General features: G+C 45.4%; 1 long non-coding RNA gene across 1 annotated transcript; it reads right to left on the bottom strand.

Annotated features, from left to right (window-relative positions):
- Nucleotides 1–2,003: 2,003 nt before the first annotated feature.
- On the bottom strand, nucleotides 2,004–9,875 carry LOC123379630. The gene is made up of 2 exons (XR_006584328.1): nucleotides 9,480–9,875; nucleotides 2,004–3,226 (listed from the first exon to the last, which is right to left on the bottom strand). It is a non-coding gene; the product is annotated as an uncharacterized LOC123379630 (long non-coding RNA).
- Nucleotides 9,876–14,664: the final 4,789 nt, after the last annotated feature.

The following is a 14,664-nucleotide window of genomic DNA, read 5'->3' as shown; positions in this document are numbered from 1 at the left end:
TTGTGCAGGTTGTGCCATGAACAAGTTTGTCTGGAAGGCAGGATAGAGGTTTGAATCCAGTCTGTGCTCTGCTATACTAGTGGGCCTACAGCACCTGAGGATGAGATACCTTCTTCTAACTCCTACAGAGGCGCTCTCTGTGTTGCCAGCCCCACTTACTGCTCCTGGGTGGGGCAGGGCAGGGCAGGGGGTGGGGAATGTGCCACACTAGGCAAACTGGACTCCTCTATGAATTATCCTACTGGAGTTGGAGAAGAGGTTTTTCCACTCTGATCCTAAAAGCTGTGTAGATGGGAGCCCACAGACATCCATGTCCCTATGATACACAGAGCTGTTGACACACAGCAAAGCCAGTATATCATGGGACTCAGACAGAGAGAGAGAGAGAGAGAGAGAGAGAGAGAGAGAGTTGTCAGAATAAGAGCTCCCTGTTTCAGCCAACTCCACCCTTCCTGGGGCTTGGTAGTTTGGTTTTGCTCTCATTCTGCAATTCTGCTTATATTCTCATTTAAAACTCCCCTTTTGGGGCACCTGGGTGGCTCAGTCAGCTAAGCTTCTGACTTTGGCTCAGGTCATGATCTCACAGTTCGTGCGTTTGATCCCTGCATTGGGCTCTGTGCTGACAGCTCAGAGCCTGGAGCCTGCTTTGGATTCTGTGTCTCCCTCTCTGTCCCTCCCCTGCTTGCACTCTGTCTCTCTGTCTCTCTCTCTCTCTCTCAAAAATAAATAAACATTTAAAACTTTTTAAAAAACTCCTCTTTTTGCTCAAGTAAGTTTAAATTGGGATTTTGCTTCTTGCAACCAATACAGTTCTAAACAATAAAAGCAAGAAGGTCATGAGTTGAGATTTGTAGAGGAGGGATAGGCATGAAAGATAGGTCAGAGGCAGAATTAAAGGATGTGGTCACCAATTCAAGGAGCCACATAGAAGAAGGGGTGTCCAGGGGGGAGGTCCCAGGCCTTTGGTTTGAACAACTAGAGAAGGATGGCAGTATCTTTAGCAGAAGTAGACAATCCAGAAGATAAACTATTGGGGTAGAGTGGGGGGTAGAAGAAGGGCAAATGTATTCTTCCATTCATTCTTTCATTCACTGAACAATTATTTGCCAAGCCCTGTTGAGGCACTGGGGATTCAACAATGGACAAGGTGGGTTAGGTTTTGATAGTGTTTATGGGTCATCATTGACTTCTTTATTGAAATGACAGTAAGCACCACCTGTGGGCTATGCACCGTCCATAGAACTGAGCATAAATCTAGGCAGTGATGTCCAGCAGGCAGCTGGAAAGAGGGTTGAGTTGGCATTTCTGTTGTAAGCGTCATCCCCATAGGGATAATTTTGGAAGACGTGGGAGACAGCACTTGGAGAAGAGAAGTCTAGCTCCACATGCTTTGTCCATCATGCCTCAGCTTCAGGGTTGAGCTGAGAACACATTGTTTCTTTGGCCCTTGTCACTGAAGCAGCCACAGAAAAAGCAGGGGTTTAGGAGTCCGATCTGGTTGACAGCCTGGGTTCACACACCAGCCCTTCCAGGTAACCATGTGAATGACCCTGAATGAGTGGGCTTGCCTCTTGGAGTCTAGGTGTCCTCAGCTACAAAATGAAGATATGAACACTCCCGCCAGTGTTGACGGTAAGAGAGAATATAGAAGTGCATTCACTTGACCACAGATATGTAGTGAATGCCCATATGGACCAGGTTCTAGACTAGAAGATTAAATGGAAGTCAGTATTAGGGGGCTCCTCTGAGAGAGACATGTGAATCTTTGGGGCTACCATGGCTGGGTTCTGATTCACCTAAAGCGGATGATCTCTCTCTGCCCACCACAACCTACACCAATCTGCCCCTTCCCCAGCCCATTCAAAAGGCAACATTTTCTACAATTAGAGAAGAAAGGGAAAAATGTTCTGCTGTTCTCTTAGAGCTGTTCTCTAGAGCAGCAGAAAAAGGGCCCACGTGAGCCATGCTGTTCTTGGCAGCCGCTACCCCACTCCTCACAGCCAGAGGCTTAAAGCTTTATTTGTGGTTTAAGTTACAAGCAAGGGCGAAAACCCCAGAAAAGGGGGGGAGAAGGGAGAAAACATTTTAAAAGTTGAGAAAATTGCCCTGTGTTCTCAAGTGAGGGCAATTTGTCCAAACACCTGAGCTCTGTAGAATCCTAGTGGTTTGACTGTGGTTTTATATTTTGGGGCTCTGGGCCCAGTGTCAGGGGTGGGGAGCATTTTTTCATACATGGAGAAAATCACAAAATCACTTTTTACAATATATTAATGAGTAGCTTTACCATTTCAATGGCGACATTGTTGGAGATTTTGAAAAAAAATCCAGGTCCAGGTTTTGGGGTGGTTTTGTTTTGAAGATTGCTACATAAAGCATTTCACAGTCAGTACAGGCTGTGTCTGGGTGTTATCCCCAAGATCGAGAGTGGAGGAGGTTAAACATTTTAGGGATAGAGACCTTTAAGGTCTTCAAGTCCAGCCCTCTCTTTACTCTGAGGACAAGAACAAGGCCCAGAGAAAGCAGGAAACCTGCCCAAGGTAGCACAGTATGTTTGTGGTAGAAGCAAGTCTAGACCCCAGGCTCCTGGACTCTGAAGGTCCTTCTGGCAAAGCCTTTGAGGCAGTCCAGAGGTGACATTCCACCTCAGAAAGCATGACTGGCCTCCCCTTCATGTTGACATTTCTGCGGCAGTGACTTTGAAAGCTGCTTTTTATGGTCCTGGCTCTGGAAGGGCAAACACTGTTATCAGTAGAACAACACAGGTGGCTTCTAAAGCTGGGCCCAGGTGGAGCCGAGCAGGAAGGGAGGTCCCTCCGCACAGGCAGACATGACCCAATCACCTGTCTGGGTTCAGAAAGTGCACAGACACTCCTTGGAGAGCAGGACAAGAGGCCAGTGTGGTGGTGAAGGGCTGGCTTTGGGGCAGACAAGATGGGTTCAAGTCCCAGTGACCCTACGTACCAACTGTGCAGTGAAGACAAGCTCCCGGACAGAGCTGTAAAACAGAAACAAAGATCCTCCGCGCAAGTGCTCGAGAGCCACATGCTGCTGGTGGCCACTGTATTAGCACAGGCCCAGGGTTACCAGTCAGTTGGCCATGCTGGGAGGGGCACTGGGCTCTTGATGTTGGTTGCTTGCTTCTGGGTCTTGCCCAAGACTAGCTCTAAAAGCTCAGGCTCCTGGCAGAGACATCAGGGCTCCAGGCTCCTCTCTCTCCTCCTTGGCCCTGTTGACAATGCAAAGATTTGGCTTCAAGATGGGCAGCCTGAGTGTCCCTCTTGTGCTTCCTAGAGCAGAATCCCAGAGTGGGAGGAGCTAGGGGCCAGGGACCAGGGGCTGGGCGATGCCTGATGTAAATGCCAGTGTGTAGAGTCAGAAAGCCTTGGACTCAAGCCCCAGGCCTCTCACTCAGGGGTTAGTGGCCGTTGGTAAGCCACTGAACCTCTCTGAGCCTCAGTTTCCACATGAGTGCTCTCTGCCTGCCAAGTCATGTACTAATGAAGGAATGAGGCAGCAGAGATAGTACTCTGTTAACAATGGGACACTCTTAAAAGTAAGGGGTTTGTTTTCTCCTTGCTTTGCTTCTTTTTTTCACTAAAAAAGTATTTAGATGGAGGCTGGTAGCTGCCTTTGAATCCAATGTAAATGGCTGTTGTACTATTTGGAAACATTCTCCAGAAGTCTGGGGATTAGAAGAACCCAGGATACCAGCGACACAATGGAGGGGTTCCCTGGGGGAAGGGGCAGATGGAGGAGAGAAAGAGGAAGCGTTCTTTGAACATCTATTATATTCTAGATACCACGATGGTCACTTTCATACAGAGAGAGTGATGGCCACCATGATGATGATGATGATGATGGCTGACCGTATCAACAGGTTCAGTTCTGAGTGCTTTACACATAGTAACCTGTTTTTGCACATGAGGCAACTAGGCACAGAGGAGTTAAAACAGGGTAGCAAGTTCACCCAAACTGCAGTTTAAATCCCAGTGGTCTCAGTCTGAGCCATGTGCATGAGGATCACTGGCCCTGCTCCCATACTCCTGCATGTGGTTGGATTCTCCAGTGACCATCACCCACACCTTCCAAGCAAGGAGACTGAGGCTCAGGAAAATGAGGTGATTTGGGCAGGGTCACACAGAGGAGAGGGAGAAGGTTCCTTGAGTTTTTTCATTGTTTTTTTTTCCCCCCTTCAAAACTATTTCCTTATTTGGCTTCCTTTCTAGCCAGTAGAAAGGCATCATTCCATTTGAATCTAACTCTAGCTTCCTGTTAGCTCCTCACTTGAGTCTCATTTTCCCCTGCAGAGTCAGTAGAAGAAATCTGTGGCCTCACTTAGGGAAACCAGACAGCCCACTCTTCCCAGCTTCCTCACCACTTCCCTTCCTCGGGAAGAAGAAATGCGTGTCCTTCAGCCTATACGAGGAAGACAACATCATTCCATTCTATGTTCTGGTGCTGAGCTTTTGGACCAGTTCCAGGTTGACTATGACCATCTAAAATGTGGAACCGGACCTTAACCCCACATTCCAGCTTTAGCCTGACCACGGAGAAAGTGCAATGTCACCTTACTTAGTTGACACTATGCCCCTAGTGATACAACCAAAGCTTACATTATCTCTTTTGGCAGCCACCTCCGCACTGCTGACTCACAACGCTATCGTGCCCTGATTTCCTATCCATTGTTCTTTCCTCTATTTGGCCTGATTTCTTAAGACCTCTCCCTGGCCACATTATGCTGAGATTCTTGAGAGATTTTTTTTCAGCAGTTACCATGGAGAACCTGAAACCAGGTTTGGGGCTAATCCATACCCTCAAATTTGGCCTTCAATGTCCCAAAGATAGCTGGATCCAGTAGGGGACTGGCACATGCTCTCTGACCACACTAAGGGAGACAGTGGGCAGAGGGCTACTTCATAACAAGTCAGATCAGTAAGTGGAAGCTGGAAAATACCCCTGAGGAGCAAACACCACTGTGGCCTGGTCACTTTCAGAAGGGTTTGGGATTTGCCCAAGGTCACAATGGGCCATAATCCATTTGGACATGTGTTGATTTTAAAGTAGTGGTTGGTAAAGTATGGAAAGAACCCAAATGTCCATCGACGGATAAATGGATAAAGAAGATACGGTATACATATATACAATGGAGTATTACTCAGCAATCGAAAAGAATGAAATCTTGCCATTTGTAACTATGTGGATGGAACTGGAGGGTATTATGCTAAGCAAAATTAGTCAGAGAAAGACAAATATATGACTTCACTCATATGAGGACTTTAAGGTATAAAACAGATGAACATAAGGGAAGGGAAGCAAAAATAATATAAAAACAGGGAGGGGGACAAAACATAAGAGACTCTTAAATATGAAGAATAAACAGAGGGTTACTGGAGGGGGTGTGGGAGGGGGGATGGGCTAAATGGGTAAGGGCATCAAGGAATCTACTCCTGAAATCACTGTTGCACTATGTGCTAACTAATTTGGATGTAAATTTTAAAAATAAATAAATAAAGTAGTGGTTGGTAGTTCAGGCTTTGGAACCCAACAGGCCTGGGGTCACTTGCCAACTTTGTGACTTCAGGCTGAGTCCCACCATCTTCAAGCCTCAATTTCTTGCTCTAAAACTGGGGCCACAATGGTACTTCCTTCCTCGTGATGTTGTGAGAATGAAGAGAAAGCATAAGCGAATGGCTTCACCCAGTGCCTGGGTATGTAGTGGGAGCTCAGCATTGGTGATGAGTTCTTCATGCCTTTGTTCTCCCTTGAGAGCATCTATTCAGAAGTGTTCACAGAGAGTCGGCAGGGCAGGTAACTGCTTTAGTAGAGAAAACATCGACGCTTATAGAAGCTGGAGAGCAGGATTGGATCCTGGAGCATAGAGATACTTCTGGGAAACAGCTAAATGCTCTGCAGGAACTTCTCCGGTTCTGGGTTTGTACTACTGAGTGTCCCACCCACTTCTCCACCACCCCACCCACCAGCAAACATCATCTCCCTGCCCATGTCTGAGCGGGAATATTTTCAGATTACTCTCAATGTGACCTTGGGCAAATCCCTTAAGTCAGCCTCTGGCACATTTCCTACCAAACAGAGATAAGAATACCCACAGTGCTGAGTTTTTATAGGAGATTAACCAATAAATGTAAAGTGAAGAGCCAAGCCCACACTTGGCCAACACTCTGTAACTTTTAGCTGCATTCCCCCCACTACATCCTCTGCCAGGCAGCCCTCTGTCACTATGTGCCAAGCTGGGGCTAGATGCTTATGGTCAACAGGCTTATGAGAAGTTAGCCCTGCCTGTAGAGAGCTTAAAGTTTCAGGGGGGAATAAACATTTGAAATTCCATCCCTAATAAAGCATGCTTAAAGACTGTGGTGGAATCATGTCCAAGGTCATGTGGGAATACCAGGAAGGGTAAATCACTCTGCCTCAGTTGCCCTCAGTTTCCTTATCTATAAAATGGGTATAATATGTTTCTACCTCACATGAGATGACTCAAGTGAGTTAGTAGACATGAAACTATACATTGGAAAGTTGAATGGCACACTAGTGCTTCTATTTACTTGTTTCCCCATTAGAATCTGAGGGAGGGCGTACGTCTCAGTCATTCCTTGTCCCCAGCACATCAGCACAGAGCAGGTCCCAGTCAATGCTGGTTGAGTGAACTGATGGAAGAATTTGTTCTCTAATCTTATGCCCCCTGGCCCCAGAGAACTACACCCATTTTATAGATGGAAAAAAACAGGGTATAGAGTTCAAGGAGCTTCCCAGCAATCAGTGACTGAGCCAGACATCTTCCGAGCTGTTCTGATGACCTTTCTACTAGATTCCACAACAGATGCCACTCTGGCTTGGATGGGGTAACACTGCTGTCCTGGTCATGACTCACCCTTCTCTATGGGTCAGAGAGAATCCATCAGTCTCTCACACTGAGTCATGGGCCGAGGTGAACCTGGGACCTGAGGAGAAAGCAGAGCTGTCCTGTTGGACAGGTATGCCCGGGGATCCCTGAGGCCAGCTAAGCACAACACCTGGGAAATCCCTCCTAGGAGCAGGTGAGGATGGGGTGGGTATAGAGACGTCACACCAGGTCTGCTTCTCTTGCACACAAGAGCGTCTAAAGGACAACACCTAACCAGTCACTATGCCCGGTGGGCTCTAACTCAGAAGCATTCCTTCCTCTCCATTCCCAGTACCAACACCCTACTTTTCACCCTCATCGCTTTTTTGTCTTGACTGGACTCCCAGTGTCCACTCCACTACCTTTCCTTCTAAGAAATGAATGAAGCTACCGTAGTCACACATTATGACTATCTTGTGCTTATGTTCAAAAGATCTTTAATCGCTCCCTAGTTTGTAGAGAATAAAGTCACAGCCTCCAACTGTGCATTCAAGGCCCTCTTAATCAACCCTCAATGTATGTTTCGTCTTCTTCTCTACACTCCCTTGAATCCCTCACCTTAGCCTGATAAACATATTGCTATTGCTTGGAGTTGCCATTCACTCTTCCTCCTCTTTGCCCTTACTATTACGCTTTCTTTCACCTTGTAGGCCCTTCCCTTGTTTTACTCATCTTTCAAATCTGAGCTTAAAATCTGGAAGCATTCCCTGATCTCCTCAGCCCCAAATTATGTAATGCTAGCATTGAATATTTCTTTTGTCTAAGTCATAATGATTAGTATTTTAACATGCTTCCTTTAATTTGACACTTCCAACAATCTTACATGATAATGACTATTATCATTCCCTTTTTCTCAATGTGGAGACTGAGATTCAGGAAGGAGACCTAGCTTGTCCATACTCACACACCTCCTGAGGCTCAAATGTCAGTCTGCCTGACTCCCAAGTTGCTCCATAACTTTAGCTCGTACTCAGCATGTCCTTTGCACCTTTTGGAGGCACATATATTGCTGGATATTATGTTTTCCTACAGGGCTCATCAATTCTACTGTGATCATCCCCAAGACAGGGGACTATTTCTTGTGCACCTCTAGCTCTCTGTGTGGCATCTGACACATACTGAGCCACGGGATAGAAAGCAAGATTTATCGAGCACTTGCTGTGTGCCAGTCCTGCGCTCGTTGCTATGCCCACACATGCACGCACACTCACATTAAGTGTTGTTAGTCTGATTTATAGAGGAAGAAACAGAAGCACAAAGAGGCTACCTAACTTTTCATCATTAAACATTTTGTTTGAATTAGCTTTAATCACTTGCATGTATTTCTTTTTCAAAAAATAAATCAGTTTATTTAAAATATGGACTCATATGTTTTGTTTAAATCACACATCCTGAGAAGAATCCAGGCATGGGCTTTTCTGACTCCGGGGATCATTCTACTGTAACCATGTCATTTCTAACATACCTGGAGAAAATTTTGATACGTGGTGTTATTAGAATTATGATCAGCCGTATATAACAGAAAACTCATTATCATCGTGAGGTTGAATCCTTTCATATATAACTGAAGCCCAGAGGGAAGTGATCACACTCCTCAGTGGCAGAAGCCCAGGTTCCTTCTATCTTGTTGCTCTGTATCCTCCATGCACAGTTTCTACCTTCTTACCCAAGGTGGCAGCTCCCTCCAGCAAGAAGGAGGAACAACAGGACAGAAGGCATGTGCTCTGCAGGGAAGCACACTTCCCAGAAGTCTCATGCACCACTTCCACTCACATTCCATGGACCAGAACTTAGTCACATGGCAACACCTAGCTATAATGGAGGTCAGACAATACTGACTTCATCTCCAGCAGCCACAGGCCCAACCAAAACCCAGGGGCTCTCTTATCAATGAGGAAAGGGACAACCGTTATTTGGGGACCACCAGTCATCTTCTGACATAGGTACGAGTGTTTTGCTTTCAGGATGTATCTGCCTTGCTCCCTAAAACCGATTCATCATTGGAAATGTCTCATGCTTCTGACATACTCTCGGACCCTCTGTAGAGATTAATACACATGGAGAGAATACAACTTAATGACACAATTTCTAAACCAGGTAATCAGTGGGCTTTCTCTGAGGGAAGGTCCAGTTGTATGATCTTGGGAAAATCAATTAGTCTAAGTCATATGACCTTGGGCAAGTCCCTTTATCATTGTAAGCCCATTCTCTATCAGTTAAATGGGGATAAGAATAAAATATCTACCTCATAAGTTTGTGGGCAGCTTAAATGACATCGTGAAAAACATGAGAAATTAATTTTGATAATATATTCTATTTAACTCGATATATCCAAAACATGATCATTTCAACATGCAATCAATTTAAATTGCTAATGAGATATTTTACCTTCTATTTTTCATACTAAGACTCTGAAATCCAGTCTGTGTCTCACATTTGCAAACTATCTCAGTTCAGACCAGGCACATTTTAAGTGTTCAATAGCCATAGGGGGCTGGGGGCTACTGAAGGGGATAGTACTGGTTGAGACTAATTTTAAATGCCCTTGATAGGTGCTCCCCTAATGCCCTGTACTTACAAGTGAAGAGGTAATCCTTCCCATGCAAGTGTCTGTTTACTTGACTTAGCTGCAAGCAATTCCCTTGAGGAGACGGAATGAGTGGTATCCCCAGGGTCTAACATAGTACCTAGCACAGAACAGACACTCAATAAATACTCGTTAAACAAATATTATTCATCTCTCTATCCCCAATACCTAGCCCGGTGCTTGACCCTCAGTAGGCATTTAATAAAGACTTGTTAAACTAATGAAGTAATGACCCAGAATTTTAATGGTAAGCGAATTTGTGATTTGTCAGCAGGTGAAAACCAGGCAGTTTATTGCAGAGGAGACAATGGGACCTTTCTAGCCCTCGAAGTAACACCTGCTGTTAAGTTTCCCCCACCACCTCTTCCTCCCCAACACAGAAACTGAAGCCAGACGGGAAGCCATGGGCTTGCACATTCTAGTAAGATCACACAACGCCCGGCCTGCAGTGATAAGCAGGCGTATCAAGTTCCCATGAATAAATGGTTAACTCCCAGCTAGGGCTTAATTTCTCTGTGTCACTGTTCCTTTTCTCTCAAGACTGACTCCACATAAGTGCACGGGGAGAGGCTCCACCAAGTTGCCAGCCATCGTGCCACAGAAATCTAGGGAACTTTGCAATAATGCCAGTAGTAATTATAATGCTGGGACATTCGGCATCGGCAGCACCACGTGCCAACGTGATTACCCGAAGCCCCTTGTGTCCCTTCCACGAGCATTAACGTCCTCATCTGTGAGCTGGGAGTGATGGCACAGGCTTCCCCAGGCACGGGGCTGCAGCCCCTAGGAGGGCAGCGTTCCCTGCCTTTACCAGTGCTCAGTGAGTGGTAACTCGCGTTGTCTCTGCTGCAGCCTTGCAGGGCTCTCCTGAATGACATCATTTTCGTCTTGACAGTCAGCCATAAGCTGCATGGTTTTCTTAGAGTTCTGTAGAGCTTTTTCCCCCCTCCTGTGGACAACTAAAACACAAACACTATTTAGAAAGATCTGGGCCGAGTCACCTCTTTGGAGCCTGGTGGCAGGCCAGGAGGCTGGTCACAAAGGCTGCATTCAGCTGCGAACAGCAGCCTGATGGGCAGGGGCCTTGTCCCAAACGTTCTTTACTAGGCTTGGTCGGGGGCGGGGGGTGTGGGGTGGGGGGGGGGGGAGACAGGGAGGTGTCACCGGCCTCCTCCAAATATTTGTTTCTGTATCTCTATAGCAACCCCATTGGCCATACAGAAACCTTGAAACTGCACATCGAAACTTGGGAGGTGCTGCGGAGTCACCCGTGACTGGGAGAAGGCTTTCCCCTGGACCTCTCCCCGCTTCTCTACTGAAGTTTTCCAGCCTCCTTTCAAAGGGCATTAAAGAGAAGCCATTATGCTGTCAGCACACAGCCTGCCGATGGCGCTAACGAAAGCTGTGTGTGCAAAGGCGGCACCAGAATTCCAGGGCAGGTTTTAAGAGACTCAGACCAGGTTGGGCAGCCTCATGTTATCTGCAGCGCCTTTGCAGCATGGTTCTGTCACTGGAAGTAACACCAGTGACTACCTGTGTGACCTTGGGTAAGTCATTTATGGGCACTGAGCCCTTTCCTCAGCTAAATAGAATAAAATAATAAAATGAAATAAAATAAAATAAAATAAAATAAAACAAATAATAAAATAAAATAATAAAATAAAATAATAAAATAAAACAAAATAATAAAATGAAATAAAATAAAATAAAATAAAACAAAATAATAAAATAAAATAATAAAATAAAATAATAAAATAAAACAAAAGAATAAAATAAAATAATAAAATAAAACAAAATAATAAAATGAAATAAAATAAAATAAAATAAAATAAATCAATTAAGCCCAATTCTCAACTCAGTAAACTCTTATTGATGTCTACCCTGAGCTAAATTGCAAAGCTAAAAACACACGGCTGTTGCCCTCAGGGAACTCATAGAGTCTACCAGGTGGAGCTGTGTGAAATGTAGTTGGATCATACCCATGTCCTGGCTCCCAGTGTGAAGCGATCATACTATAATGGTTTATTTCTCCCCCTTCTTCATATGGAGCTACTCCAAAGAAAGCCCTGAAAAATGACCAAGACCCCATGTTCTTTGATAATGTTCTTTCACATCTAAGACAAATTTACCAATTTGGACACAACTGGGAAGAACTGATCTGTCCACTGATTTTATATATGATGTCTTCATTATAACATGATTTCATGATCCTCATCTCATTGGATTTTCTTATCTGCTGAGTCTAGAAGGGCAAGGCATCATTTTCTAATATATTCTTTCAAAAAAAATTTTCTTTTGAGTAGCTACAAGGTGCCAATATTGTTCTAGGCACTGAGGCTAAAGCAGTAAACAAAACAAATTTCCGGTAAGGAACTAACATTCTAGAGGAAGGCAGCAGGTTATTAGCCATCACATAAATATGTACTATCTCTGGTAGTGATAAGCACTACGGAGAAAAAATAAGCAGTAAGTAAAAGTAAAAGTACTTTTTTTCAAGTAAAAAAACCTTTAAGTAAAGAGTGATGTGGGGGCACCTGGGTGGCGCAGTCGGTTAAGCGTCCGACTTCAGCCAGGTCACGATCTCGCGGTCCATGAGTTCGAGCCCCGCGTCAGGCTCTGGGCTGATGGCTCAGAGCCTGGAGCCTGTTTCCGATTCTGTGTCTCCCTCTCTCTCTGCCCCTCCCCCGTTCATGCTCTGTCTCTCTCTGTCCCAAAAATAAATAAACGTTGAAAAAAAATTAAAAAAAAAATGTTTAAGAGTGATGTGGAATGCTATTTTCTATAGTCATCTGGAAAGTCTTTTCCATGGAGACCTGAGAGGAGGGAGGAGCTAGCCACGTGGATACCATGGTGGAAGGGTACCCAGGTAGGAGGAGGAGTGAGTCTTGAGACACTGAGGCAGAAACAGTGTCTCTGCCTGCCTGTGAATAGCCAGTACACCAGTGTGGCTAGAGCAAGGAGAAAGATGAGGAGATCTGCAGGGCATGAAGCCAGAGAAGTGAGAGCTCCAGCTCACGAGGGCCTGGCTGGGGGGTGGAATGAACTTTGGATTTTACCCTGAGTGAGACTGGAGCCACTGAAGGGCTTTGGGCCAAGGAGTGACATGATGTGACTTGGCATCCCTCGTGCCCACATGAGCATTGGTCTGAAGGGCAGCAAGGATGGACGGGAGGACCAGTTAGGAGGTTAATGAAACAATGCAAGAAAGAATGGTGGCTCAGGAAGTGGTAATTGTGAGATGGAGAACTGACAGACGCTGGGACTATTTCCCAAGGACAGGCAACAGGATTTGCTGATGGTTGGAGGTGAGGTGTCAGCAAGAAGAGTCATTGATGACTCCGCAGCTTTTGGACTGAGTAACCGGCAGTATGAAGTTGCCATTTCCAGAGATGGAAAATCCTGGGATAGGAGCAGGTTGGGGGCAGGCTGATAATGAACAGCTTGTTTTGGATAGAGTACCTTTGAGACACGATGGGAGAGGCAGAGAAGGTGGAGAGCGGCAATCTGGAGATACTCAATGGCCATTCATCAGAACGTATGCTATTTACGGGAGACATAGGCCTGGATTGAAATCCCCAAGACAGTGAGTGGGGATACAGGAGAGGACCAACCTATGGAGAATCCCAATGGCTAGAGCTACTAAAGAGGAAGAGGACCCAGCAAGAAAGCTGTGCAGGAGGGACTCTTTAAGAGAGGAAGAAAATCCAGGGATTCCAGTCCTGGCAGCTGAGTGAAGGAAGTGTCTCAAGAAAGGGTCAAATCAGTGGTAAGTTAGGGGAGAGACTGGGGATTGGCCTTGGGATTTGGCAGAATTTCCCATCTGTAGAGATGTGACCTTGACAATATCTGTTTCAGTGACGTGGGGAGGGCAAGAGCACGGCTGAGTGGGTCTGAGAGACAACAGGAGGAGAGCAAGCAAGGACTACAAATAGATTCAACACTTTGGAGAGTTTTTCTGGAAAGAGGAACAGAGAACTGAGGGGCAGACGGGATCAAATAGAGGGTTTCTGTTTAAAGATGGCTGACTTCACGGCATGTTTGTGTGCTGACGAGAATGGCCTACTAGAGGGAGACATTGATGAGGTGGGAGAGAGAAGGAAGGGTCTGTTCTGGGAGCAACGCCCTTGAGTAGATGAGAGGCTTGGGACGAATCTCAATCCTTGGTGTATCTTCTGTCATGACATGGCCCCTCAATTGTTAAAATTATATGTTTGGGGATAATTTTAAGCCAGTTTCAAATGCAAACATTTCTTTCAACTATATAGAACATGTTTACCAGGAGGTGGGAAAAATATTGCCCAGTGGGTCTTGGAGAACATGCCTTGGTGAACGTGAGTGAGCCAGTCCTCTGACTGCTGGCTTACCTTAGCATTTGCATGTAGCTCTAATTGCAGGTCATTGACATGGCAGGCTCCTATCCTTGTCTTCGTACATGGGACCTCCCTACAGGCAGGGACTGCATTCTATTCCGCTCTGCAGCCCCATGACTAGCAAGAGTGTGGCACATGTGGATTCACAAACCATTTGGGAAAGGAAGAAAAAACCATTCACAAACCATTCACAAACCATTTGGGAAAGGATAAAAGGAAAGGTGAGATTTGAATCTCCCTGCCCTACAAAACCTCTCCGTTTTCAAATGAGGCATGAACTTAATATTATTTTATAAATATACCCTCCTGGCAGCATGGTCAGTAAATAATTTCTTTCTTTTCTTCTTAATGTGTGAAAGACAAAGAGGAAAGGAGGAAAGAAATAAAGATTTACTGAGCGCCCACACTGTTCTAGGCACTCTGCTAGGAACAGTTGGTTGAATTATCTCTTTTACAGATAACCAACACGACTGGAAAAAAGCTTTGTTTTGCACACAGTCATCAGCACTAATATTGATTTAAAGAGTCATGCAGTGTGACAGGATTCCTTATATAGTGATGAGCTTCCCATCAATGGAAGTATGTAAGTACAGTCTGGATGATGTCTGTGAGGAATCCCAGCATCTAATGGTCACTGAGCTTTATCACCTATGGTCCAACTCAATTCTGGGAGTCAATGGGTCTTAGTCACATCACTAGCTCTACAACAGATGCCTCAAGGTTTCTCATCATCAGAATAGAAGCACGTAGAATGTGTTGTATCGGGAGGCAAGAGAGCAGGGTAGTTAAAATGCAGAGTCTAAAGT

This window comes from Felis catus, chromosome C1 (assembly GCF_018350175.1).
Source record: "Felis catus isolate Fca126 chromosome C1, F.catus_Fca126_mat1.0, whole genome shotgun sequence".
Lineage (NCBI taxonomy): Eukaryota > Metazoa > Chordata > Mammalia > Carnivora > Felidae > Felis > Felis catus.
The sequence above is the reverse complement of the archived record's forward strand: the minus strand, read 5'-3'. Positions and strand labels throughout refer to the sequence as shown.